Here is a 27,302-nt window from a genome sequence, read left to right as displayed (position 1 = left end):
TGTGGGCGTTATCATGGTTCATAACATCCCTACCTATCTTTGAATGTTTTTTAAGTGTTAAGCAACAAGTACATCTAACACACTTATTGCTAAACACTTCACCATGTCTGAAGAAGGGTCTCAACCCAAAACATTGCCTATCCATTCCCTCCTCAGTTGATGCCTGGCCTGCTGAGTTACTCCGGCACTTTGTGTTTTACCTCACCCTTCTGATCAGACTTGGCTATTCCATATTCATATTTACCAATGCTGGCTGCCATCTTTCTCCAACTGCTATACGTTCGAGAATCAAAGAAACAAATGGTGCTGGACTTCTGAAATAAAGACAAAAAGTGCTGTGAGCTCTTCAGATCAGGCAGCTTCTGTGAAAGCAGAAAATGGGAATGTTTCAGGGTCATGACAGGGAAAAACAGAAAAGAAGTTCAAGAGAGTGTTAAGAGTGTTTTATTCACATATGTCACAAACAGAACAATGAAATCCATACTTGCAGTAGCACAACAGAATATGTAAGCAGCATAGTACTCTGTACACAACATAATAAACGGAAAAAAAATCAATATATATATATATACACACACACACATATATAGCTATCATACATACATAAAACAAACAAACAATAATAGTGCAAAAAGACAAAACCAATGTCCCCAAGTCTACGTCATTCAGAGCTTATTTGGAGGTTGTAATGTTTAATAGCCTGATGGCTGTAGGGAAGAAGCTGTTCCTGAACCTGGACATTACAGTTTTCAGACTCCTCTTTCTTCTTCCAGGTGGCAAGGGTGAAACGAGTGTGTGGCCAGAGTGGTGTGGGTCTCTGATGATTCTGGCTGCCTTTTTAAGGCAGCGACTCTGGTAAATCCCTTTGACAGTGGGGAGGGCAGTACCCATGATGGATTGGGTAGTGCTCACCACTTTTTGCAGGTTATTTTTAGGTAGCAGAAAAGAGGGGAGAGAGGGTTGGCAAAATGAAAGGGATATCTCTGATAGAGTGAGACCAGATGTCTTGATGTGAGGAGCAAATTAAGCTTCTTAGTCTGTATAATGTGTTACTAACAGTTAAGGATGTGGGACAAGGTCAGCAGGGGTAAACCATGCAAAATGAAGGGAAGGAAAAATGGAGCCAAAATGATAATGGACAAGAGTGGCCTGTTCCGATGTAAAGGAAAAGGGAATCTTTGAGGCTGCAATGTGTCAAGACAGATGATGAAGTGTTTTTCTTCAAGCTTGCATTGAAGCTTGTTGTAACAGCACAGGGGGCCATTGATAGAATAGTCAGAGTGGAAGTGGGTTGCTAAATTAAAATGACAAGTAACTGGAAGCTCAGAGTTAAACCTGCGTACAGGGGCTCCACAAAGCAATCACCCGATCTGCATTTGACCTCCAATACAGAATAGGCCACTTTGTGAGTATAATAGATTGGACAAAGTACGTGAATTAATGCTTCATGCCTGGAATGACGGGAAAGGAAGAGGTAAAATAACAGGTTTTGCATTCCTGTGGTTCCATGGGTAAGTGCCACATGAAAAGGAGTGGTAGGCAGGGATAGAAGAGCAGACCGGAGAGTCATGATGGGAGCAATCCCTTCAAACTGCTGAAGGGAAAAGGGATGGGAATACCTACCTGTTGGTGGAATGGTGGTGAATTTATCCCCATCCCTTTAGCCTGAGCCTGCATTTCTGGTTGCCTTGAAAATGCAGGCATGTGGATCTCTGCAACTCCTCCTGGGCAACCTGCAATTTAATTAAATAAAATATTGAATGTCTTTTTGTCGCTCCGAGAAAAGGAGGTGTCAACTCTGGTGGCTATTATGGTAATGACTGGATAAAGCAGCTTCACTTTTATTTTGGCAGATGCATTAGTGACCTACAATGTTCTAAAATTAAACTAATGCGTGTGTGCAATGGCATCTGGGTCTACTCTGCCTCCCCCTATGGCTTTCAGTACCCACAATGGACAAGATTCAAGCACAGCTGAGAATGCTGTGCTACAGTTAAGAAGCCTGAACAAGGGAGTCAGCAATCCTTCCAGTAGTGCTCAAGGAAGAGATATTTGAAATCCAGACAGAATGGATTGTCAAGTCAAGTCAAGTCAAGTCAATTTTATTTGTATAGCACATTTAAAAACAACCCACGTTGACCAAAGTGCTGTACATCTGATTAGGTACTAAGGAAAAAAAAAGAAACATACAGTAGCATGCAAACAGTTCACAGCGCCTCCTCAATGAGCCTCAAACGCTAGGGAGTAGAAATAGGTTTTGAGCCTGGACTTAAAGGAGTCGATGGAGGGGGCAGTTCTGATGGGGAGAGGGATGCTGTTCCACAGTCTAGGAGCTGCAACCGCAAAAGCGCGGTCACCCCTGAGCTTAAGCCTAGACCGCGGGATAGTGAGTAGCCCCAAGTCGGCCGACCTGAGGGACCTGGAGTTAGAGAGGGGGGTTAGAAGATTTTTGATGTAGGGGGGGGAATGTCCATTTAGGGCTTTACACGTGAATAGGAGGAGCTTGAAGTTGATTCTGTACCGTACAGGGAGCCAGTGGAGAGAGGCCAGAATCGGGGTGATGTGGTCCCTTTTACGGGTACCCGTCAGGAGTCTCGCAGCGGCGTTTTGGACCAGTTGCAGGCGGGACAGGGAAGATTGGCTGATCCCAGTGTATAAGGAGTTGCAGTAGTCTAGGCGGGAGGAAATGAAAGCGTGAATGATTTTTTCTGTGTCGTCGAATTGGAGGAAAGGTTTGATTTTAGCTATGGTTCGAAGTTGGAAGAAGCTGGCTTTTACCACAGCGTTGACTTGCTTATCAAATTTTAATGCAGTCAAATATCATGCCGAGGTTTTTGACATGCGGTTTGACTAGGCAGAATAGACTTCCAAGACTGCCTGTTATCGATTTGATGGAGTCGGGGGGTCCGAATAGGATGACCTCAGACTTGCTCTCATTTAATTGGAGGAAGTTCTGTGCCATCCAACATTTTATGTCCTCAAGGCAGTGTAAGAGGCTGTTTAAATTTGACTGGTTGTTGGGTTTCAGGGGGAGGTAAAGCTGAGTGTCATCGGCATAGCAGTGGAAAGAAATGCCGTGCCTTTGAATGATTTGGCCAAGGGGGAGCATGTATAGAGAGAAGAGAATGGGGCCTAGGATGGAGCCTTGTGGAACTCCGCAGGAGAGGCTAGCTGGAGCAGAGGAATAACTGCCTATGTTGATGGCGAAACTCCTATCTTTGAGGTACGAAGCGAACCAGCTCAGGGCAGTGCCATCAATGCCAACCGCGTACCGGAGACGGTCAATAAGGATGGTGTGGTCCACTGTATCGAACGCTGCGCTGAGGTCGAGAAGGAGCAGGATTGCACAGTCGCCGGTGTCGATGGCGAGAAGCAGGTCGTTGTGTACCTTCAACAAGGCAGACTCTGTGCTGTGGTGGGCTCTGAAACCTGACTGGAAACTTTCCAGGATGGTGTATTGGTCTTTTCTCTTTTCGCTATCTTGTATAATTCATGTGTAATATATGTTTTGTCTGTTGTCTGAGTCTATATGCCTGTGATGCAGCTGCAAGTAAGATTTACATTGTACCTGTATATTATCAAACTGATGCATATGACAATAAACTCAATTTAACTTGACTTGACTCTGGTAATTTCTGACATTCACCAGGATTCTGGTGGCACCCATGGGCTCAGGGTCAAGCTTCATCACATGCCTGTGTTTACAGATCAACGCTATTCTAATTCCACTGGGAACAAAAGTTTTCAAGTACATTAATAATATGAAATGAGTGAAACAATCTGTTGTGCTGTAACAATTTACTGCCTGGAAATTGCATTTTTTATCCCTTTTTTTCAGTGATAAGACATAATTGGGTTCCGAGAAATTTTGTTTGGACCGAAATTTCATTAGAAAATTATTTAGGCAGTGTACCTAAATAATTTTATGCACTATGTCCTGGCATCTTTAAGCTGGAATTATGCAGCAGAATTATGTATTATGTCTTGGCATAATGAATTATGAATTATGCATTATGTCTTGGCATCTTTAAGCTGGAAAGATTGCATCACACCTCAGCCAGGTGGAAATGGAAATACAAACATATGAATTGGGAACAGGAGTAGCCCACACAGCCCCTCAACTAAGTTCCATCATTATGAAGATCATGTCTGATCTGATTGTAACCTTCGTTCCCCACCTGGTCTACACACCGTAATTGGAAGAAGGGTCTACTGAAACATCACCTGTCCATTCCTTCCACGGATGCTGCTCGACCCAGCGTGTGTTCCTCCAGCACTTTGTGTTTTGCTCAAGATTCCAGCTTCTGTAGTGCCTTCTATCTTGTGATCTTTCACTCTCTTGTTGATCAAGAATGTATCTATCTCTGCCTTAAAAATATTCAAAGACATGGCTCCACAGCTCTTTGATCTAGGGAATTCCAAAGAATCTGAAGAGATGTTTTGGCTCATTTCAGAAGTGAACCTCTTATTTTAAAACAGTTACCTCTCATTACTTATTTGAAACAGTCGCCTCGAGTTCTAAATTTTTGCACAAGAGGAAACATTCTTTCTACAGCAAAACTCAGGGTTTTATATGTTCTAACCAAGTTTGCTCTCACTCTGCTATTTGTAGGATACTCTGTCTCTGTTCTATTTTTGTAGCTGTGGTGTTATTGTGGCCTCGTCTGGTCTGGTCAGAGGTTCTGGTCAATGTTCTTTCCCAGAATGTTGATGGGAGGAAACTTTGTGATTAAATGTCAAGGGTAGATGTTATTCTCTACTTTGTTGGAAATTGTCATTACCTTGCACTTAATGTTGCATGTCGACTTTCAGGCTTGATTTGCTGCTTGTAGATGTAAAGTAGTTCAATAGCCACATTTACATAAATGAAATTGAACTTTGTGCAATCGTTAGTAAACATCTCCACTTTAGACCTAAGCTGGAAGGATGATCATTGATGCACTGAAGATAGTTGAAGCTGCATTGATGTACTGGGTCATGATGATTAACAGCCACCAACCACAACTGTTTTCTTTGGTGGAAGTTACGATTTCATGATGTCCATTGATATTAGCTTTTACCTGGGTTTTTTTAAATGTTATTCGCGGTCAGATGTTGCTTTGATATTAAGGGCAGACACTCACCTCGGTAATCACAACTGGTCATTAGTGTGCAGGTTATTAGTGAGTAAGTGCTGCTTGACTGTTAAGATGAGACAATAGTTAGCAAGGAAACCTTGGCAGGGAAAGCCTGCGTGACCACTCTGATGTGAGATATGTCAGAGATCTACTGCAATGGCGTTAAAAAATCTTGTTGTGAGAAGGTTGAGCGTCAGAGTGGCCTTGACCTTGACAGGAAGTGGAATCCAGCCATGAGTGTATGGTTGAAGACCACCCAGTAGGAATAATGCATCCTCACAAGATGGCAGCCTTGGGAAAATCTGAACTTTCAAAGAAAATAATTGACACAATGCTGGAATCGTATTCCACAATGCTGGAATTTTTGGGGTATCATATTACTAACAAATGGGCAGTGGAAGACAGTTTGTTTGCAGAAAGATATTTGAACAGGCAGGCAGTCTTCTATCAACATGTAGAATGGTGTGCAAACGATTGACAATGAATGCAGTTTTTTTAATGATGACACTTTTGGCCATGTTTTGTTTATTCCTCTGTTAGTGGACGGCACTTGTTATTCAGTGTGAATCACTATGTCAGAAAGACACAAAAAATTGGGGTGACTCAGCGGGTCAGGCTGCATCTCTGGAGAACATAGATCGGAGTCGTTTTGAGTCAGGAACCTTTTTCAGACTGAAGAAGGGTCCCGACCAGAAAAGTCAGCTATCCATGTTCTCCAGAGATGCTGCCTGACCTGTTGAGTTACTCCAAAATTTTGGTAAACCAGCATCTGCAGTTCCTTGTTATCACATATTGAATCAATATGTTGCTGGAGATGAATTTTGGGCACTGCACTATTGTCGAAGTAAGAAAATCTTGCCCTAAAATGACCCCAAAATAATCGGGACTGATGTAATGCACCCAAGAATCTACACAAAATTGATGAGTGGCATGTTAATGCCTTTTCAACTTCATAAATTTATTGCTATTCAGCCACTACCGATGCTGGAATCTTGAACAAAAATCAAAGTGCTGGAGGAACTCAACGGATCAGGTAGCATCCGTGGAGTGAAGTGAACAGTCCCTCCACAGATACTGCCTGGCCTGCTGAATTCCTCCTGCACTCTATTTTTGCTATCTCTATTCAGCACTGCACAGGTGAATTTCAAAGTTATTTCATGCAGAAAAAGAAATATATCGTCAATCAGCAAAGCATGTATACTCTCTATGAAATATGAACCTGAAAAAAATATTTGTTGTGTGTCATTCTGGTTGGAGATTTAAGTTAGCAACAATTTAGTCACAGTACAGTGGTTATCCCAATCCAACAAGAAAATCTTCATCGGAATTGGCTTGGGACTAACTCAGAAGCACAAGCACCCCTCCACCCCTCCTCTGTAATTTGAGATGAAGAAACTTTCAAGGGGAATTTATAGTTCGTCAACAGCAATTTGCCATCTCAGCAGTACTATACAAGGAAACAGTGATCACAGCTGACTTAATGCATATCAATGTGGGTTGTTTCTATGTATCCCTAGTTTCACATTAATGTGTAATTTATTTTACTTATACTTATCCTGGCCTCATTTAAACTATTGTAAATATTTTTCCTTGTTAACCAATATTAACCATTATTGCCTAATATTATTTTTCCAAATTCCATTTTCTTCCTTTCACATTGGCCATTCTCCATTCTATTGGTCTGATGGAAGGTTCTGACCTAAAACGTCACCTACACATGTCCTCCAGAGAATCTGCCTGATAAGCTGAGTTATTCCAGCACTTTGCATTTATATTGTAAAACAGCAGCTGCAGTTCCTTGTGTTTTTGTATGTATGTTTTTCTAAATTGTATTCAATACATTATAATGTATCTTGACCACTATATCTTAGATGTTCCCTTATTTTTGTTCGCAGTGGCTCTGTTTCATATCCAATTTTCTGATCCATTGCCAAATCCTTTCCGGATGGGCTTTTTTACACTCAGGGTTTGAATGGAATCCTCCATCCACTTTGCAGACTTTTCTGAGCCAATTAACTTTGAAGTCATTGAAATTACCATTAATTTTATCTTGTGCTTTGAATTTTCTGTGATCATGCTTGCATTCACAAGTTATTTGCTCGTTACCTCTTCTAACCAGGATGAAAATATAAATGCAGAAAATCGTCTTTCCCAGTTTTGGCAAAAGGTTTTTGACCTGAATCATTAATTCTGTTTCTCTTTACACAGATGCTGCTTGATGCACCTAGGTGTTCCCTGCTGGTTTTATTCCTGTTCTTACCTGGAGTTCTTACCTGTTCTTACATGGTCCCCGTTTAAAATGTCCTGAGTGCAGCAGGCTCTCTGATAAATCTCTGATTTATAAGGTTATGCATATAGGGATTTTCCAGTTATACATAGAAACCCCCCCCTTCAAAATTCAATGAACAAATCATTAAGCCACATCTGCAGCATTTCCCAGGCTGGTAAAGAATTTATCTGATTTGCAATGTACAAAAAACGGTATAATGTTTAATTTGTGTGAATATTTTTTTTTAAAGTATACCTTCCTTTCCAATCCAATCAATAAACTCACTGATGCTTTTACCTGGCTAAATCACTATTGATTAAACTGATAATTGTGTTCTAAACCTCAGGGTGCCCATTGGCAACAGTGATCTTAGCGGCAAGGATAATTTTACTTGCCCTCAAATCACGGGCTAAACTGAATCAACATTTGTTGCTACTTTAACAGCAACTTTTATACGTTTGTGAGGACAATATTATGAACAAACATTTCTGCACAGATCAGTTTTCTTTCACAATTTTAAGTCTCTCTGAGTTCCTCAAGCTGCCATCTCCAATGAGGTCACCAGTCAATGAAATGAGGAAACTAAATGGATTGAACAACTTTATCGTCAGAAAAGATCAAGAAGCAGATTTTAATGAGTCAAAACAAGGGGGGGGAGGGGAGAGGGGAAGTGAGGGTGAGAGAGAGGGAGAGAGGGGAGAGGGGGAGGGGGGGAGAGGGAGAGTGAAAAGTAAAAAGTAAGCACGGTAGCGCAGCACGGTAGCGCAGCGGTAGAGTTGCTGCTTTACAGCGAATGCAGCGCCGGAGACTCAGGTTCGATCCTGACTACGGGTGCTGCACTGTAAGGAGTTTGTACGTTCTCCCCGTGACCTGCGTGGGTTTTCTCCGAGATCTTCGGTTTCCTCCCACACTCCAAAGACGTACAGGTATGTAGGTTAATTGGCTGGGTAAATGTAAAAATTGTCCCTAGTGGGTAGTGGGTGTAGGATAGTGTTAATTTGCGGGGATCGCTGGGCGGCACGGACTTGGTGGGCCGAAAAGGCCTGTTTCCAGCTGTATATATATGATATGATATGATATGATAAGAGGAACTCAGAATGCAGGACCCTGCAGTGAAAACTGGAATTCTGCAAAACGTCAGATTTGGATCTGAATAACACCAATAATTGGCATTGAAGCATAACTCCTTGCAAATGTAAAACATTTTGGGAATGAAACCACTTTTTTTCATCTTAGCTTTCCAAATTGTGATTGATTAGAAACTTTATCAATCCCTTCAGTGGGTATTTGCGTTTACTCTTCTATAATTTCTGGTAGTCTTGTCTTTATGTCATATATACAGAGCATTTCCAGTGTAAAACTACACATGCACAGGTGTGTTACTGTAGGAAGAATTCTCATTGAAATCAATTGCATTTTTAGATGCTGGATTGTATGTAACTTGCTTTATAGCTTACGTCGGTTAGCAAGAATCATCAGTCATTAAAATAAATAGGACACTTGCACTAACTTAATAAAATACCTTGACCTCAAAACTTTTATATGTCACAGTAATTTTCAATGCTGCATTTATGCACGTCAGTTATTTCTGAGGAGGAACATGGTTCCTATGATTTCCAGTTAGTATCAACCACCAATTCCCCAATCTGACTGCACCATACAACCCGAACGGAGATCTGATAATGACGATAGACACAAAAGCTGGAGTAACTCAGCGGGTCAGACAGCATCTCTGGAGAAAAGGAAGAGGTGACGTTTCAGGTGGGGACCCTATGTCAGAGTTCAAACAATGCCAGATACCTTACCAAAGCTTTGATACAACCCCACAAAACCAGCCATGTTTCTAGATTCACCTGATGTTTTCTGTGGCATTATCTGCAAAGATGCAAAATACGAAGAAGGTGTGCAGAGGCATTCAGTAAATTCTGATGCCTTGGGCCTTGGGAACTGCTGAACTTTACTCTGGCAGAACCACAACCAAAGCTGACATTGATCTACTAATAAACAAGCTTTAGCTTCCCTATCTGAGTGCCAATGAATTTCTAGATCCTTATGACCAAAAGTGATAGATTGATCTGATCAAATTTCTAATTGTAAAGTGATTGCTGCTGAGTTCTCCACGTGTACTATTTTAAGTACTGAGTCCTGTGGTTTACACCCAGAATTTAAATGGATTAAAAGTAATTTGTGCAAGTTTTAATGCTCCAAAGTGAAAAGAATTTGGATCATGTCAGATGTATTCCTGGTGCTGAAAAGGAATACAATTATTCTTAAATTGGTAGGGAAGAAATGCAGATGCTGGTTTAAATCGAAGGAAGACACAAAATGTTGGAGTAACTCAGCGGGACAGGCAGCATCTCTGAAGAGAAGGAATGGGTGATGTTTCAAGTCGAGACCTTTCATCAGACTGACCTTCTTCAGTCTGAAGAAGGGTCTCGACACGAAACATCACCCCTTCCTTCTCTCCAGAGATGTTGCCTGTCCCGCTAAATTACTCCAGCATTTTGTGTCTATCTTTAATCTTAAATTGGGTCAGTGGAGAGGTTGCAGAGATATGATGGCTTAGATGACCAGCAACAGTCCTATCAAAATCGTGATGGTTATAAGATTGAGTATGCAAATTCTGAGGGAGTGAAGAGACATGGTTTTAGGGCAAGAGCTTAAACCCAAGTTAAGTATCAACCATGGCCTTATACAATGGCCAAGTAGACTCAAAGGACCACAAGCCTACTCTTGCTTCTTTTTTTTAAAGCTAAAAAGTGAAATGTTTATAGTTTAACGATATATGTCAATACATTATGCTTATACTGAGAGGCAGTAACCATGGTTACAAGCATGGTCCAGAGATAATATTTTCTGAAGTTCAAAGAAGCACAAATATTATGAGCACATTGCACCTTGAAATAACTTTAATGTATAACCTTGTCTCTGCAAGATGATTTATAACTGTAATAAAAAGGAACTGCAGGTGCTGGTTTACATCAAAGATAGGCACAAACTGCTGGAGTAACTCAGCGGGTCAGGCAGTGTTTCTGGAGAAATTGGAGGGGTGCCGTTTCGGGTCAGGACGCTTCTCATATCTTCATACTGATTGTGGTGGGGGGGGGGTTGAGGAACGGACTGCAAGCAAGAAAAGACCAGGGCAAATCAGGGCTGGCAACAGGTGACCTCAGACAGGGAGGTCTCTGATAGGCCAATTGTTGGCTAGTGACAGTGTGATCCTAAGAGGGATAAATCAGCCTGAAGAAGGGTCCCAACACAATCCATTTTCTCCACAAATGCTGCCTGAGCCGCTGAGTTACTCCAGCATTTTGTGTCTATCTTTGGCTTATAACTGTACTACCTTCACCTGTTAATGTTTTCAGAATGTCATTTACTATCAGTAACAATGTATTTTTCATGCAACTGTCACAAAAGGCAACAGTGTAACAAAACAAATCATTAATTAAGAAATAATTAGAACTGTTTGAGCAGGACTTGCAGAAACTGAAAATGCAAGACAATAACAGAGAATGTTGGAATCTTTCTGTACATCGACTCATTTCCTTTCTCCAATCACACTGCTGAGTTCTGGCATACTCTGTTTCTGTGTAGATATGGCTGTTCGTTCTCTTATTTTTAGTTAAATTATAGTGGTCATATATAATCAGGTCATGAGCTAAAATGACTCAACATTTGGTGCTACTTTAACATAAACTTATACATATATACGAGGAAAGAGGTTCTGCTAAAGGAACTTGAACAGCTAGGTACCAAATTGAAAAGCAGAAGAAGGTAATAATCTCTGGATTTCTACCTGAGCCGCATGCAAATTGGCATAGGGTTGAGAGGATTAAAGAGTTGAACGTGTGGCTCAAAGACTGGTGTGGAAGAAATGGGTTTGAGTTTGTGGGTCATTGGCACCAGTATTGGGGAAGGAGGGAACTGTTCCGATGGGATGGACTCCAGGACCCTATAACCAGGGGAGTAGAGAGAGCTTTAAACTAAATAGTGAGGGGGGTGGGTCAACAAATTGGGAGTGTAAGGGTGCAGTTAGAGGGAAAGAGAGTGCAGGAAATGTTACAGACGTCACCAGAACTAACGGGACGGAAAGTTTAAGAAAGGTTAAGAGAGTACGGTCAGGTAAAATCAGGACCAGTGTGAGAGGGGAGGAGAATACCAAATTAAAGGTGTTGTATTTGAATGCGTACGGTATAAGAAAGAGTGGATGAGCTTGTGGCACAGTTAGAAATTGGTAGGAAAGATGTTGTGAGAATTACAGCGACATGGCTGCAAGAGGATTGGAGCTGGGAGCTGAATCTTCAAGGTTATGCGTCCTATCGGAAAGACCACTAGGGTCTCTTCTACATCCCGCAGCTCCGCTCTTGCTCCCCCTCCCCCCACTCGCAACAAGGACAGAATCCCCCTCGTTCTCACCTTCCACCCCACCAGCCAGCGGATCCAACAAATCATCCACCAAGATTTCCGTCACCTACAACGGGACCCCACCACTGGCCATATCTTCCCTACCCTTCCCCTCTCTGTGTTCCGCAGAGACCGTTCCCTCCGTAACTCCCTGGTCCACTCGTCCCTTCCTACCCAAACCACCCCAACCCCGGGCACTTTCCCCTGCAACCGCACGAGATGCAACACCTGTCCCTTTACCTCCCCCCTCAACTCCATCCAAGGACCCAAACAGTCTTTCCAGGTGAGACAAAGGTTCACCTGCACCTCCTCCAACCTCATCTATTGCATCCGCTGCTCGAGATGTCAACTTATTTACATCGGCGATACCAAGCGCAAGCTAGGCAATCGCTTCGCTGAACACCTGCGCTCGGTCCGCATTGACCAAACTGATCTCCCGGTGGCCGAGCACTTCAACTCCCCCTCCCATTCCCAGTCTGACCTTTCTGTCATGGACCTCCTCCAGTGCCATAGTGAGGCCCACCAGAAATTGGAGGAACAGCACCTCATATTTCGCCTGGGCAGTTTGCAGCCCAGTGGTATGAACATCGACTTCTCCAACTTTAGATAGTTCCTCTGTCCCTCTCTTCCCCTCCTCCTTCCCAGATCTCCCTCTATCTTCCTGTCTCCACCTATATTCTTCCTTTGTCCCGCCCCCCTGACATCAGTCTGAAGAAGGGTCTCGACCCGAAACGTCACCCATTCCTTCTCTCCTGAGATGCTGCCTGATCTGCTGAGTTACTCCAGCATTTTGTGAAATAAATACCTTCGATTTGTACCAGCATCTGCAGTTATTTTCTTATACTATCGGAAAGACAGACAGGCGGGCAGAAGGGGTGGAGTAAAATTGTTGGTAAGGAATGAAATTCAGTCCTTAGCAAGGGGTGAAATAGGATCAGAGGATGTTTCAAAGGTCTCTTATTTTCACGAGTACCAATTAAGGTACAGTGATATGCGAATTATCAAACAGCCATACAAACAAAAAGCAACAAGACACACAACTACATAAAAGTTAACATAAACATTCACCACAACAGATTCCCCACATTCCTCACTGTGATGGAAGGCAAAAATGTCCAATCTTCTCTCTTTATTCTACCGCGGTCGGGGCGATCGAAGCTCCTGTGGCTTGGAGTTCCCCGAAATCGATCTCTAACCAAAGACAGCGAGCTCCGCGATGTTAAAATCCGCAGGCACCCAAGGCTGGAGCTCCGAGGTCCATCCCTGGCAAAGGGATCGCAAGCTCCGCGATGGTAAGTCCGTGGACTCCCGGTCGATCTCTAGTTAAAGCCACCAGCTCCTCGATGTTAGGCCGCAGTGCGGACGGAGACACGATACGGGAAAAAAGCGTATCTCCGTTGAGGTAAGAGATTAGAAAAAATTTACCCCAACTCCCCCCCCCCACCCTCCACATAAAACAAGCTAAAGAACACTAAAACCATACATTTAACTCATACAATTTAAACACAAAGAAGGAAAGGACAGACAGACTGTTGGCGAGGCAGCCATTGCTGGCGCCACCCGGTGGTCATTGTGGATAGAGCTGAGAAATTGTACGGGTAAAAATAACCTAATGGGAGTTATTTACTGGCCCCCAAACCGTAGCCAGGCTATCGGATGCAAGTTACATCAGGAGATACAATTGGCATGTAAGAAAGACAATGCTTGGGGTGGTCATGGGAGATTTCAATATGCAGGTGGACTGGGAAAATCGGGTTAGTACTGGAATCCAAGAAAAGGAATTTGTTGAGTGTCTCTGAGATGGATTCAGAGCAGCTTGTGGTGGAGCCAACCAGGGAAAAGGCAATTCTAGATTTAGTGTTGTGTAATAAACCGGATTTGATAAGGGAACTCAGGGTAAAGGAAGCACTAGGAGGTAGCGACCACAACATAAGTTTTAATCTGCAATTTGAGAGGGAGAAGGTGAAATCGGATGTGTCGGTATTGCAGCTGAGCAAAGAGGTTGACACAGGCATGAGGGAGGAGCTGATCCTTTGATTGGAAAGGATCCCTAGCAGGGATGATGGTGGAACAGCAATGGCAGGAATTTCGGGGAATAATACGGAAGATACAGGACCTTTTCGTTCCAAAGAGGAAGAAAGATTCTAGGGGGGAAAAAGAGGCCACCGTGGCTGACAAGAAAAGTCAAGGACAGTACAAAACTAAAAGAGAAGGCATATAACATTGCAAAGATTCATGGGAAGCCAGAGAATTGGGAAGCTTTTGAAGAACAACAGAAGGTAACTAAAAAGGCAATACGGGGAGAAAAGATGAAATACGAAGGTAAACTAGCTAATAATATAAAAGAGAAGAGCACGAGTTTCTTCAGTTATATGAAGAGTGAGAAAGAGGCAAGAGTGGACGTTGGACCGCTAGAAAAGGTCCTGCATCCGCTCAAGAAGGGAGTAGAGCAGAATAGTGGGAACTATAGGCCGGTTAGGCTGACTTCAGTGGTTGGTAAAATTTTAGAGTCCATTATAAAGCATGAGGTTATGGAGTACTTAGAAGTTCATGATAAAATAGGCCGAGGTCAACATGGCTTTGTGAAGGGGAGGTCTTGCCTGATAAATTTGCTGGAATTCTTTGAAGAAGTAAGTAGCAGGACAAAAGGGAGTCAGTAGATGTTGTATACCTAGATTTTCAGAACCCACAGACCCTCAGCATAGGAGCACCGCAAGGCTGCGTTCTCTCCCCTCTCCTTTACTCTCTCTACACCAACGACTGCACCTCCACAGACTCCTCTGTCAAGCTTCTCAAGTTTGCGGATGACACAACGCTGATTGGACTGATCCAGGATGGGGAGGAATCTGCCTACAGACAGGAAGTGACACAGCTGGCATCCTGGTGCCTTCGCAACAACCTGGAGCTCAATGCTCTTAAGACAGTGGAACTGATTGTAGACTTTAGGAGAGCTCCCCCTCCCCTCCCTATTGCGTACAGTTTTGGTCTCCTAATCTGAGGAAAGACATTCTTGCCATAGAGGGAGTACAGAGAAGGTTCACCAGATTGATTCCTGGGATGGCAGGACTTCCATATGAAGAAAGACTGGATAGACTCAGCTTGTACTCGCTGGAATTTCGAAGATTGAGGGGGGATCTTATAGAAACTTACAAAATTCTTAAGGGGTTGGACAGGCTAGATGCAGGAAGATTGTTCCCGATGTTGGGGAAGTCCAGAACAAGGGGTCACAGTTTAAGGATAAGGGGGAAGTCTTTTAGGACCGAGATGAGAATGTTTTTTTTCACACAGAGTGGTGAATCTGTGGAATTCTCTGCCACAGAAGGTAGTTGAGGCCAGTTCATTGGCTATATTTAAGAGGGAGTTAGATGTGGCCCTTGTGGCTAAAGGGATCAGGGGGTATGGAGAGAAGGCAGGTACAGGATACTGAGTTGGATGATCAGCCATGATCATATTGAATGGCGGTGCAGGCTCGAAGGGCTGAATGGCCTACTCCTACACCTACTTTCTATGTCTGTTTCCCCTCCCATCAAGGCGACTCCGGACTGTCAAAGCAGCCACTGCCAGCCATAAAAACAGCTTTTTTCCGCGAATAGCTCTACTCAATAACCAAAAGTCTGTCGTTTCTTTTTACTCTGGTTTATTTCACTCATATGTTTAAACTGTAATGTTGTACTCTTAATGTTTTAATGTTTTATGCTTTATTCTTCATTGTTTATTGTATGTTCGTGTTGTTACTTGCGAGCGGCACCTTCCAAGGCACATTCCTTGTATGTGTACATACTTGGCCAATAAACGTATTCATTCATTTAATGCCACGTAGTTTTCCATTTGCACTCAATCTTTGGTTTTTTAATCGTTTTCGTCTCTCGCCGTACCTAATGCTTGCTTCAGAGAACCGAATTCATGATTTACGTGCTGCCTTTTATACTGTAAGATTTCCCTAGGCTCCTCACTGCCAATTAATTTATTTGGAGTGCAGCTGGCATTGTTTCTGCAGATACTTTGCATGACTGAATGTCTTGGTCGTCTGATAATTTTATTACAGGTTGAGGGGTTTATTTCAATTCTATTTTAGCAAATTTGTGATTTATGTTTTTGTAGATCACAATTTTTGTTTCATGTTAACTTTTAAAATGTGGATGTTGGAAATGTTAACATGTTAATTCAACATATTTGATATATTTCCTAGCTCTGTTCATTTGTTCATTGCTTGACAGTGATACCAGGTTGCTGCATGTATGTTAGCCCTGTTTTGTATCAAGTGACAGCTTGGCTCAGCAGTTGGATTTTCACCTTAGAGAAAGAAGATAATGGCTTCAAGCGAGGCCCATGAGCAAATATTCCCAGCTGTTCCTTAAGTGGAATACTAAGGGATCTTGTGAGGGCTGAGGTGTGATATTTTTTGATAAAAATTAAACCATCACCCATTTCAGGTGGATATTAAAAAAATCCCACAGCTCATTACGAACTAGAGTAGGAGATGAGTCAATATTCATTCACTAAACAATTTAAATTATTTGACGTGTGTGACTCAAGAGAATGTCTAAAAATAGTAAATGCCAATTAAAACATTCTATTGGCCAAAAAGATCGTGCAATATTCTATTGCGGAATTACAAATATTTCTGCAGAAACTGCAAATGAGGATGTGTGATTTCTCAGTGCTTTCACTATGATGCTTAGCCAAACCGTTCGATTAACTTTTCGTAATTTTGCCGGCACCAGAAACGTGGTGACTCTCGAGTAATGCCGAGGTGAGGTCTACTGTATGATTTTACTGGTATGTATGCAAATCAGAGCATTTCACTGTACCTCAGTACATGTGACGATATAGTGTCATTAAATCATTGACATGTTGGGTGGTAGAATTACTAATTGTTGTATAACATTCCTTTTTTTGACGGGAACTAGGCACCATAAATCTCAAGATGCCTCTTGTGTACATTGTGCTCAAATAGAAAGTTGTGATAAATGTATCTATATCATATGTCCGTGTCAGCGAATTTGATTTAAAAAATATATATTATGGGGAGTTGTCTTGTGCGATTTTATTTTTTGTTTACTCTGTGCAGAGATTGTACACTGTAAAGGAGCTTTTCACAATGCTTACAAAGATACATATTTTTCCTGTAAACAAGTAATGTTTGTTCTACAGGAACATGTTATAATTTATTTTTGGAAAGACAGCAATCTATTTGCTGGTGATTGAGAGGCCAAAATGAATGAAAGCGAATGAATGAAAGCGCAGAATAACTTTTAAGCTTCTAAATTTATAATCAAGTATGGACAAATTAGGATAATAGGAAATCGAATTTAAATGAAAGAAATTTTGAGACCGAGATAAAAGCTGGAGGTTGGTAGATATCCAGGGACAGAATTTTCAATAAATCGACATTCAGGATTAAAAGGTAGCAGGAAAATTAAAGGCAGTAAGAAATGAGATAAATAAATTGGGCACAAAATTTAAAGAATTAGATGATTTTTTCAAATAAAGGAAAGAGAAATTGAATAGAATAGTGGATGGGCAGACTATAGTGAAAATAGTGGATGGGCAGATTTTCCAACATCACCTCTACTCAGAAATAAAGGTGATGAAAATTATGTAAAAGGATAATTTTAATATGAACTTCAATAAATGTCCTATTTGTAAATACCTTTTTATATCTACCTGCAAGAACATATGAAACAATTTGATTAATGTATGACAGATAGCACCTTCAACATTGCATAGACTGGGTGGGGAAAGTAGTAGAAGACACAGCCAAATGGTGATGCTTCTTGAATGAAATAAATATCATTACCTATTAGCCAACCTTTAACCAAGACCATGACATTGACCATGGCATCAATGCAATTTCCCTTTGTCAGCAGTAAAAACCACAATAACATCATGGATGACAAGGACATGGGCCAGGCACGGGCAAGTAGGACTAGCTCAGTTCAATATTTTTTTTCCCACAAAATGCTGGAGCAACTCAGCAGGTCAGGCAGCATCTCAGGAGAGAAGGAATGGGTGACGTTTCGGGTCGAGACCCTTCTTCAGACTAATGTCAGTGGAGGGGGCGGGCCAAAGATAGGATGTAGCGGGAGGCAGGAAGACAGTAGGAGAACTGGGAAGGCGGAGGGGAAAGGGAGAGACAGAGGAATTATCTGAAGTTAGAGAAGTCAATGTTCATACCGCTGGTCAAGCTGCCCAAGCAAAATATGAAATGCTGTTCCTCCAATTTGCGGTGAGCCTCATTATGACAATAGAGGAGGCCCATGACAGAAAGGTCAGACTGGGAGTGGGAGGGGGAGTTGAAGTAACATTCACTCAAGTTGGGAATAATGCAAAAAATAATTGAGTAATAGAGTATTAAAAATGTACCAAACAGTGATTTAAGTAGGTTTGATATTTTTTTTTTTAAGGGGGTGTAAAGGCACTGAGGAAGGTGCAAAATAGATTTACAAGTACTGCATCAGAAATACAAAATCATATCAATCAAGAAAGAATGAATCGGCTGAATATCTTTGCTTAATAAGAGAAGCCAGAGAAGGTAACTTGAGAGAAGCATTTAAAGTTTGTCAATCATTTCTGAAACCTGTTTGACTTCTAAGTTGTCTGCCAGAAAATTCAATATCAGTGCTGAACTTTCTCAATAGGGTCTAGGCTGGTAAGGAAATCCTGATGAACTCGTTTATGCAATGGCGACCTTGTCTTCACGATCCCTACCTTGAAGGTGATAATGTCCACCAAAAGAACAAGCCTTCGCCTAAATAACATAACTTTGGCGTGTCGTGTTATGTCATTCGTGTGGTATGCATATCAGGAGAAATGTTTGTTAACAAATTTTTAGACTGCATATAAACTCACACTTTTCTCCATCAAAACACCTTTACAGTGCAAATGATTGGTCATCAAATATTTTTATGTTGAACAGGATGCATAGAAGATGTTGCAAACAAAGGTTAGGGCTGTGTTAATCAAAATTCTCATGGGGATGTTATTTGGATTATAAGTAGAGAGCTTAGAGAGAGAGAAGGAATACAAAGACTTAGAGGCAAGACATCCTGAGTTGGCACCATGTTAAATCCTGTTAAAAATCATTTAGAGTTAAATAATGAGTGACATTTTGAGTTAAAGGTTAGCTCCGGAGGGAGAAGCAATAGGGTTGATTACATGGAAACAGAAGAACTGCTGGAATGTTGAGCAAAACTCAAAAGGCTGGAGGAACTTTGTGGGTCAGGCAGGGACCTCGATGGAGGGAATAGACTGATGAGATAAAGACACAGATAGACACAAAATGCTGGAGTAACTAAGTGGGTCAGGCAGCATCTCGGGAGAGAAGGAATGGGTGACGTTTCGGGTCGAGACCCTTCTTCAGGCTGATGTCAGGGGAGGGGGCGGGACAAAGATAGGCTGTAGTAGGAGATAGGAAGACTAGTGGCCTTCGATTTAAACCAGCATCTGCAATTTTTTCCCTACACAGATAAAGTCACATGGCTGTAGTAGTGAATCCGGGTCAGAACATAGTGAGGAATAACATGGGTCAGAACATGGTGAGGCTGATCATTCCCTCCACAAATGCTGCCGAACCCGATGAGTTCCTCCAACCTTTTGTGCTTTGGATTGACTACATGGTTCAGGTTTGAAGAGTTCCGAGTTGTGTTTCTCTTGAGTTTAACTGTTCTGTTTTTCTCCACAAGGTGAGGTTCAGGCTGAACTCTGAGAATAACATATGGAGAAAACTTCATAAGGACAATGAAAGGTCTCGACCCAAAATGCCACTTATTCCTTTTCTCTAGAGATGCTGCCTGACCCACTGAGTTACTCCAGCACTTTGTGTCTAATCTTATAAGGACTACCTGTCCCACTTAGGCTGTGAAGGGTTTTGACCCGAAATGTCACCTGTTCCCTTTTTCCAAAGATGCTGTCTGGCCTGCTGAGTTACACCAGCATTTTGTGTCTATTGTCGATATAAACTAGCATTTGCAGTTCCTTCTGACACACACGTCACCTATCCATGTTCTCCAGAGATGCTGCCTGACCTGCTGAGCTATTCCAGCACATTGTGTCTTTTTTCTAGAATGAGATGTCTATACAGGCATGCATGTAGTTTGCATTCCTGATAACCTGCTGAACTGCATTTTAATTTTCATGATCCATGTGAAAGGACTACCAAGTCCTAAGTCTTTAGCCAGTTTAAAAAAATCTACCATTCAACCATTCAGATTTTTTCTAGCAAGATAAATATATTTATATTGTTCCAAATTTTATCCATGCAGTCAATATTTTACGCATTGTACAGCTGTACTGTAAACATCCTTTTTAATTTCCCATTTGATCTCATCTGAAAACCCTTGTTTTAGTGTAAGTGGGGCACGCGAGGTTGGATTTCTGCAAGACACTGAGTGAGGTTGACCCAAAATAATTTGAGAGCATATTACGTGATATTTGTGGATTCGGGAAAATCATAGCTACTATTAATAAGATGGTATATAAACATCTCTACTATTAATTAGACATTGTTATATTTATAGAAATATATATGTGTGCCTGTGCTTACACAGACTATTAATAAGATGTTGTTATTAGAAATCCAGTCAAATCAAGATAATACTTCTAATCATGAGGGGAAATCAAGCACCAGAGGACATAGGTTTAAGGTGCTGAGAGGCAAGATAGGAAACTGAGAAGCAACTTTTTCACACAGAGGGTGGTGGTATATGATACAAGCTGCCAAAGGAGGTAGTTGAGTCAAGTACTATAACAACACTTGAAAGACATTTGGACAGGTACATGGATAGAAAATGTTTGGAAGGATAAGGCCATACATGGGCAGGTGGGACTAGAGTAGATGGGACATCTTGGTCGGCATGGGCAAGTTGGGCTGAAAGGCCTGTTTCCATGCTGTATGACTATGAATCTATGAATGAATAAGATGAACACCAAGAAACATTGGTATTTACAATTTCATTTACAATGAAATATAGGAAGGAGCATTGGACCTGACTTCCGTTGACTGGAGAAAATCAACAGAGATGGTTAGACAATAGACAATAGGTGCAGGAGGAGGCCATTCGGCCCTTCGAGCCAGCACCGCCATTCAATGCGATCATGTCTGATCATTCTCAATCAGTACCCCGTTCCTGCCTTCTCCCCATACCCCCTGACTCCGCTATCCTTAAGAGCTATATCTAGCTCTCTCTTGAATGCATTCAGAGAATTGGCCTGCACTGCCTTGTGAGGCAGAGAATTCCACAGATTCACAAGTCACTGACTGAAAAAGGTTTTCCTCATCTCAGTTCTAAATGGCCTACCCCTTATTCTTAAACTCTGGCCCCTTGATCTGGACTCTCCCAACATTAGGAGTCCTGCTTGCTCACACAGAGCGTTTTACAAATGTAGCCCTGTCAAGATTTGATCTGGGGGATCTAGGAGTAACAGAGGTTTGAATGTCACATTATTTGATTACATTTTATGAGGAGCAACAAGTTAGATTTTGTAAAGATGGAGGAAAGAGAGGAAAGGTACAGGAATTGAATCAGGACTCCAAGCTCAACCAGTATGCATGACCAGTGGTGATATTAAGGCAGTGGTGATATGAAGGGTACAAGGCAGTAGAGTCGGTGAAGATAAAATCACGTTAAAGTAACCAACCCAGAGATAGCAGAGAGCGATAGACTTTTGGCAAATTTGGCCAAACAGTTCAGAATTGCTAAGCTTCAAGAAATAGTAATGGCCAAAAAGAACCCCGGTAATGACAAGTCTCAAGAACAGTGTAGGAAGGAACTGCAGATGCTGGTTTAAACCAAAGATAGATACAAAATGCCTTCTCCCCATACCCCCTGACTCCGCTATTCTTAAGAGCTCTATCTAGCTCTCTCTTGAATGCATTCAGAGAATTGGCCTCCACTGCCTTCTGAGGCAGAGAATTCCACAGACACCTGTAACTCCAATTACATCTCACGCTGCCTCGGCAAAACCACCGGCATAATCAAGGACGAGCAGCATCCTGGCCACACCCTCTTCTCCCCTCTCCTATTGGGCAAAAGGTATGGAAGAGTGAAAACGCACACCAGATTCAGGGGTAGTTTCTTCTCAGCTGTTATCGGGCAATTGAACCATCCTACCAACAACTAGAGAGCAGTCCTGAACTACTATCTACCTCATTGGAGACCCTCGAATTATCTATGATCAGACTTTACTGGCTTTATCTTGCACTAAACATTATTCACCTTGTTCACTTTATCGTGTATCTGTACACTGTGACTGGCTCGATTATAATCATGTATTGTCTTTCCGCTGACTGATTAGCATGCAACAAAAGCTTTTCACATGCGACAACAAAAACTAAGCTCAATAAATTAAACTCAATTCATTCTATGTTCACTTTAAACAGAAGGTTGGTGGAAGGACGTCACCCAACGCCACAAGCCTCGGACACGCCTGTACCCTTGGTCACTGTAATAGATCCAAGATCAACCTTCCTGAGTGAATTCATGGAAAGCAACTAGCCTGGATGGAGCCCCCAGCCATGTCCTCAGGAACTGTTTGGACCGACTGGCAGGAGTATTCATGGACCTCTCTCTATTTTCTCTTTAATCGCTCCTGGTTCTGAGGTTGCCACCTGCTTGAAGAAGACCATTATAATCCCAGTCCTAAATAAAAGCAATGCGCCTTAATGACTACTCTCCAGTGACTCTGTCATCCACCATCAGGAAATGCATTAACTCAGCCTCCAAGACAACCTTGATCCACTGAAGGGTCTTGACCCAAAACGTCATCCATTCTTTCTATCCAGAGATGCTGCCTGTCTCTAGCATTTTATGTCTATCTTCGGTGTAAACCAGCATCTGCAGTTCCTTCCTGCACACTTGATCCACAGTAGTTTGCTTACTGTCAAAATAGCTCCACGGCAGATGTCATCTGCCGCCCTACACTCATCTCTGGAACATCTAACAAGAGCACCTACATCAGACTCCTATTTATTGACTATATCTCTGCCTTCAACACCATAATTCCATGCAAAATCAATCTCCAAATTAACATGGTGCATCAACACCTTCCTTTGTGTCAGGATCCTTGATTTTCTGACCCATCGACCTCAATTAGTGAGAATAGGTGACAACATCCTCCAAAATCGTTCTCAACACTGGTGCTCCACAAGGATGCATTCTCAGCCTCTTACTACACTCATGACTGTGTGGCCAAATTCTGCTCTAATGCCTTTACAAATAATATCAATGTAGTTGGCAGAATGTTGCTCAATGACGAGATGGAATGAAGGAGATAGAGAGCTTAGTAACATAGTGTCAGGACAACAATCTCTCCTTCCATACTCGGGCATCGGAGATTTCCTCATTCTTTCAGAAACGGGGGACCCCTCTTCCATTATAGATGAGGCTCGCTTGGGTAGTTTACACCCCAGCGGTATGAACATTGACTTCACCAACTTCAGGTAGTCCCTGCTTTCCCTCTCTATCCCTCCCCCTTCCCAGTTTTCCGACTAGTCTTCCTGTCTTCTACTACTACATCCTATCTTTGTCCCGCCCCCTCCCCTGACATCAGTCTGAAGAAGGGTCTCGACCCAAACCGTCACCCATTCCTTCTCTCCCGAGATGCTGCCTGACCCGCTGAGTTACTCCAGCATTTGTCTGCCTTCGATTTAAACCAGCATCTGCAGTTTTGTTTTTCCTACAAATTTCTCCTATGTCAGCAAGATGAGGAGATAATTATTGACCATCAAGCGTGGTGGAGCATATATCCCAGTGCTGAAGTGGACATGATCAAGAGCTTCAAGTACCTAAATATCACCATCAATCTGTTCTGGACCAACCATATTGAAGCTGCGGTGTAAAAAAATAGACATAAGAAGTTCAGCATGTCTCCAACGACTCTAACCAAGTTCTACAGATGTACTTAAAATCATTATTGTCGGGTTGCATCACAGCTTTGTTTGGGAACAGCTCTGCCGAAGAGCGCAAGAAATTGCAGAGAGTCGTGGAAGTCATCCAGTCTATCTCACTGACCAGACACTCCACTATGGATTCTGTCTACACTTCACGCTGCCGTGGAAAAACAGGCACCATAATCAAGGATTTTTTTATTCCAGTCATTCCCTTTCTCCTCTCTCAATGCATAATATACAAATGCATGAAAGCACATACAACCAGTCAGGTAGAGCTTTTTCCCCTGTTATCAGACTACTGAACACTCCTCCTGTAAGCTGGTGCATGGTCACGATCTTCCAACCTATCTCATGGTGGACATTGGATATTTTTCTCTGGAATTGTAATTGTTGTAAACTATATTATTCACTCGGGTACTTTTCTCTCTTTTTGTACTTGTGTGTGGATTATTGAACTTGTGTATCGTATGATCCGATTTATTTGGATAGTGTGCAAAAAAAAACTTTTCACTGTACCTCAGCTCACGTGACAATGGTAAACTAATCCCAATTCCTTGCCCCTGGTTGACGAATGCCATGAGTTTATTTCGTTTAGCTATACAACATAGAAACGGGCTCTTCAGCCCATGGAGTCCGCACCGACCATCGATCACCCATTCACACTAAAGCTGTGTTATCCCACTTTCTCATCCATTCTCTGCACATTAGGGGTAATTTCACAGGGATCAATTAACCCACAAACCTGCAAGTCTTTGGGATGTGGGAGGAAACCAGAGAAAACTCATGCAGTCACAGCGACAGAGTGCAAACCCCACACAGACATCACCCAGTCAGGATTGAACCCAGTTGTCTTGCACTGCGAGACAGCAGCTTGACCAGCTGAGCCACTGTGCTGCCCTGGAGTCAACGTTGAGAACTCCCAGGCCTCTCCTTCTAGCCTGTATCCAACTGTTCGAATGCCTCTAGTGAGTCTGTACTAACCGTGGGGCAATTCTGCGGTCCATTTGTCTTTGTGTTTTTGTTGTTTTTTTGTCTTAATTGTAGTTGTGATGTCGTGTTTTTGTGTTTGTGTACTATGTGTGTATGTGGGGGGGAACTGTAAAATTGTAAATATGTGTCCCTTCCGAACGGAGACCCGACCTTTGTTTTCTGGGCCGTGTCTCCGTTCCTGCTGCGGCCTACCATCGGCCCAACTCCTGGAGCTGGCGGCTCCAGGGCTCCGGTTCGCTGAGCCCGCGGACCGGACTTACCATCAGCGGAGCCGGCCGTCTTCAGAGGCTGCGGGAGCGGCTGCGACTCGCCTTAGGCTCGGGCCGCGTGGATGCCGACATCGGGAGCTCCGGCAGCGGCAGCTTGTTCGCCCGCCCCGGATCGCGGGGCTTGGGTCACGGACATTTCACCGTCCGGCGCGGCCTAAGATAGGCCGCGGGATGTTTCTCTGCTGGGCGGGGGCTTCAATGTCGGGAGCCACGACCGCCCCGACGTACAGCAACAGCGGCAGCGTGTTCGCCCGCCCCGGATCGGACTTATCATCGGCGGAGCCGGCCGTCTTCGGAGGCTGCGGGAGCGGCTGGGACTCGCCTTGGGCTCCGGCCGCTGCGGACCGTCCGGCGCGGCCTGCAACCACAACAACCTGACTGCGGGAGAAGACGGCAGGAGAAGGGAAAGACATTGTGGCCTTCCATCGCAGTGAGGAGAGGACTGGAGGAGACTCACTGTGATGGATGTTTCTTTGATGGATGTTTCTTTTTTTGTGTGTTTTTGGGGTTGTGTAATTTTAATGCCTATTTAATGTTTTTATTGTTGGACTGTGTTTTTGGGGTTTTTGGGGTTGTGTAATTTTAGTGCCTATTTAATGCTTTTATTGTTAGACTGTGGGTGACTGAATTTCGTCCAATATTGGATGACAAATAAAGCTATCTTGAATCTTGAATCTTGAATATCCTGAAATTGTGATAAAAGAATCTGACACATTGTGCACAAGGAATGATTTTTTGTAGATGATCAGTCTGTGGGACAGCTCTCTAAGTTTAGAAGCTACTGCTCACATTTGTGGGGACATTGCAAAATCAACCAGGCTAATTGTGACAAGTAGTGTCAGAATTCACTGTTTATGTTGTGGCATTCTATTTCTGCTTTACCAAGGCAGTTTTATAAACTAAGTGGCCTGCTGGTATATTTAAGAGTCAACAACACTGCTAGGTGTCCAGATCATTTGTACAAACAACAGCAAATTTCCTCCCCCGAAGGAATTTAGTGAAGGTTATTAGTGATGGGTTTTTAATAAAAATTCTGGTTGTTAAACGTTATTATTACTCAAATCTTCTTAAAACATGTACATTATTAACTTTTTTTAAAATTCCAGCATTGCTATGGTCAGATATGAACAATCATCTTGAGATTGTTCATTCAGGCTTCTGAGTTTCTAGGATGGCAATTTATTTGTCAGGCCATCAGTCTTAAGCTGTTGCTTTGTTATTGTTGTTTTATGATTAAAGAACCATTCCTATAAAAGTATTGTATTTCACAATTATAGTTTCAAAATTCTACAGCAAACCCTCTGATTCAGACATCTAAAAGTGTATTTAATATTAATTAATGCACTCGCTTATTTATTTTGAGGCTGAGGGACAATCTCACGCCACAAGTAATTGAACAAAGCTCTTAACAATACTCACTTTTTGGTGACTTTTAAAACTCCCAGTAGTTACTCCCACAAAACACCTGACGGAACTAATAGAAAAAGAGTTTAATGACAGAACGTATTATATGTTTAAAATTCTTCACTCTGTTGTATTTAATCCTCGAATGTTCTATTTGTTATTTATAAATTCAAAATCCAATTGTACCACTGCTCAATCCAAGGTCATGGAAAATCACTATTTTGTCATGAAGTACTTGATAGCCTTTATATCTTCCAAACTACTTCAATGGCTTGAGATCTCAACGATAATACAGGTCTCGACCTTAAGCGTCACCCATTCCTTCTCTCCAGAGATGATGCCTGTCCCGCTGAGTTACTTCAGCATTTTGTGTCCATCTTCAAAATTCCCACTTGTTCTTGGGCACGAATATCATTAATGTGGATCAGGTGTTCCAGAGGCAAGAGGAAATCAGTTGATTCTTCGAACTGGGATCATTTGTTGGAACAGAATGCTTGTAGGGTTGTTTGCAGCTTGGGTACTTCTCTGTCATTGTTTCCCTGTGCCTTTCCTCTGAATTCTTTTTGTGTTTCCATCTCCTTACCAATATATTTTGTATCTTATTTATAGCTCTATTTTTAAAATTTAGTTATGTTTCTTCTTGCCATTTAATCATATTCTTTTCTATCCAAGTACTCTTGATTTAATTAGCAACACTCTGCAACCAAGCCTTCAATCATCATCCCAGCCATCTCTTTCTGTTGCCACCACTCTGATGGAGCACATTCAAATGCTGTACAATAAAAACACAAAACGTTGGGGGCAAAAAACTTCAGCAGGCGAGGTTGTTTCTGTGGAGATAGAACATGACCATTTGTCAGGATGTTGACTTGAAATGTTGATTGTTTCTCTTTTCACAGACCTGCTGAGCTTTTCTATTCTTTCATATTCCCAGTAAATTCATTTAAACATTTTCTTAT

At 42.3% G+C, this 27,302-nt stretch overlaps 1 long non-coding RNA gene across 1 annotated transcript; it reads right to left on the bottom strand.

The window, feature by feature from the left end:
- On the bottom strand, positions 1-26,681 carry LOC144605407 (uncharacterized). The gene is made up of 3 exons (XR_013548846.1): positions 26,359-26,681; positions 1,624-1,733; positions 1-314 (listed from the first exon to the last, which is right to left on the bottom strand). It is a non-coding gene; the product is annotated as an uncharacterized LOC144605407 (long non-coding RNA).
- Between the last annotated feature and the right edge of the window lie 621 nt (positions 26,682-27,302).

The sequence above is a fragment of the Rhinoraja longicauda genome, chromosome 24 (assembly GCF_053455715.1).
Source record: "Rhinoraja longicauda isolate Sanriku21f chromosome 24, sRhiLon1.1, whole genome shotgun sequence".
NCBI classification, from domain to species: Eukaryota; Metazoa; Chordata; class Chondrichthyes; order Rajiformes; family Arhynchobatidae; genus Rhinoraja; species Rhinoraja longicauda.
The sequence above is the reverse complement of the archived record's forward strand: the minus strand, read 5'-3'. Positions and strand labels throughout refer to the sequence as shown.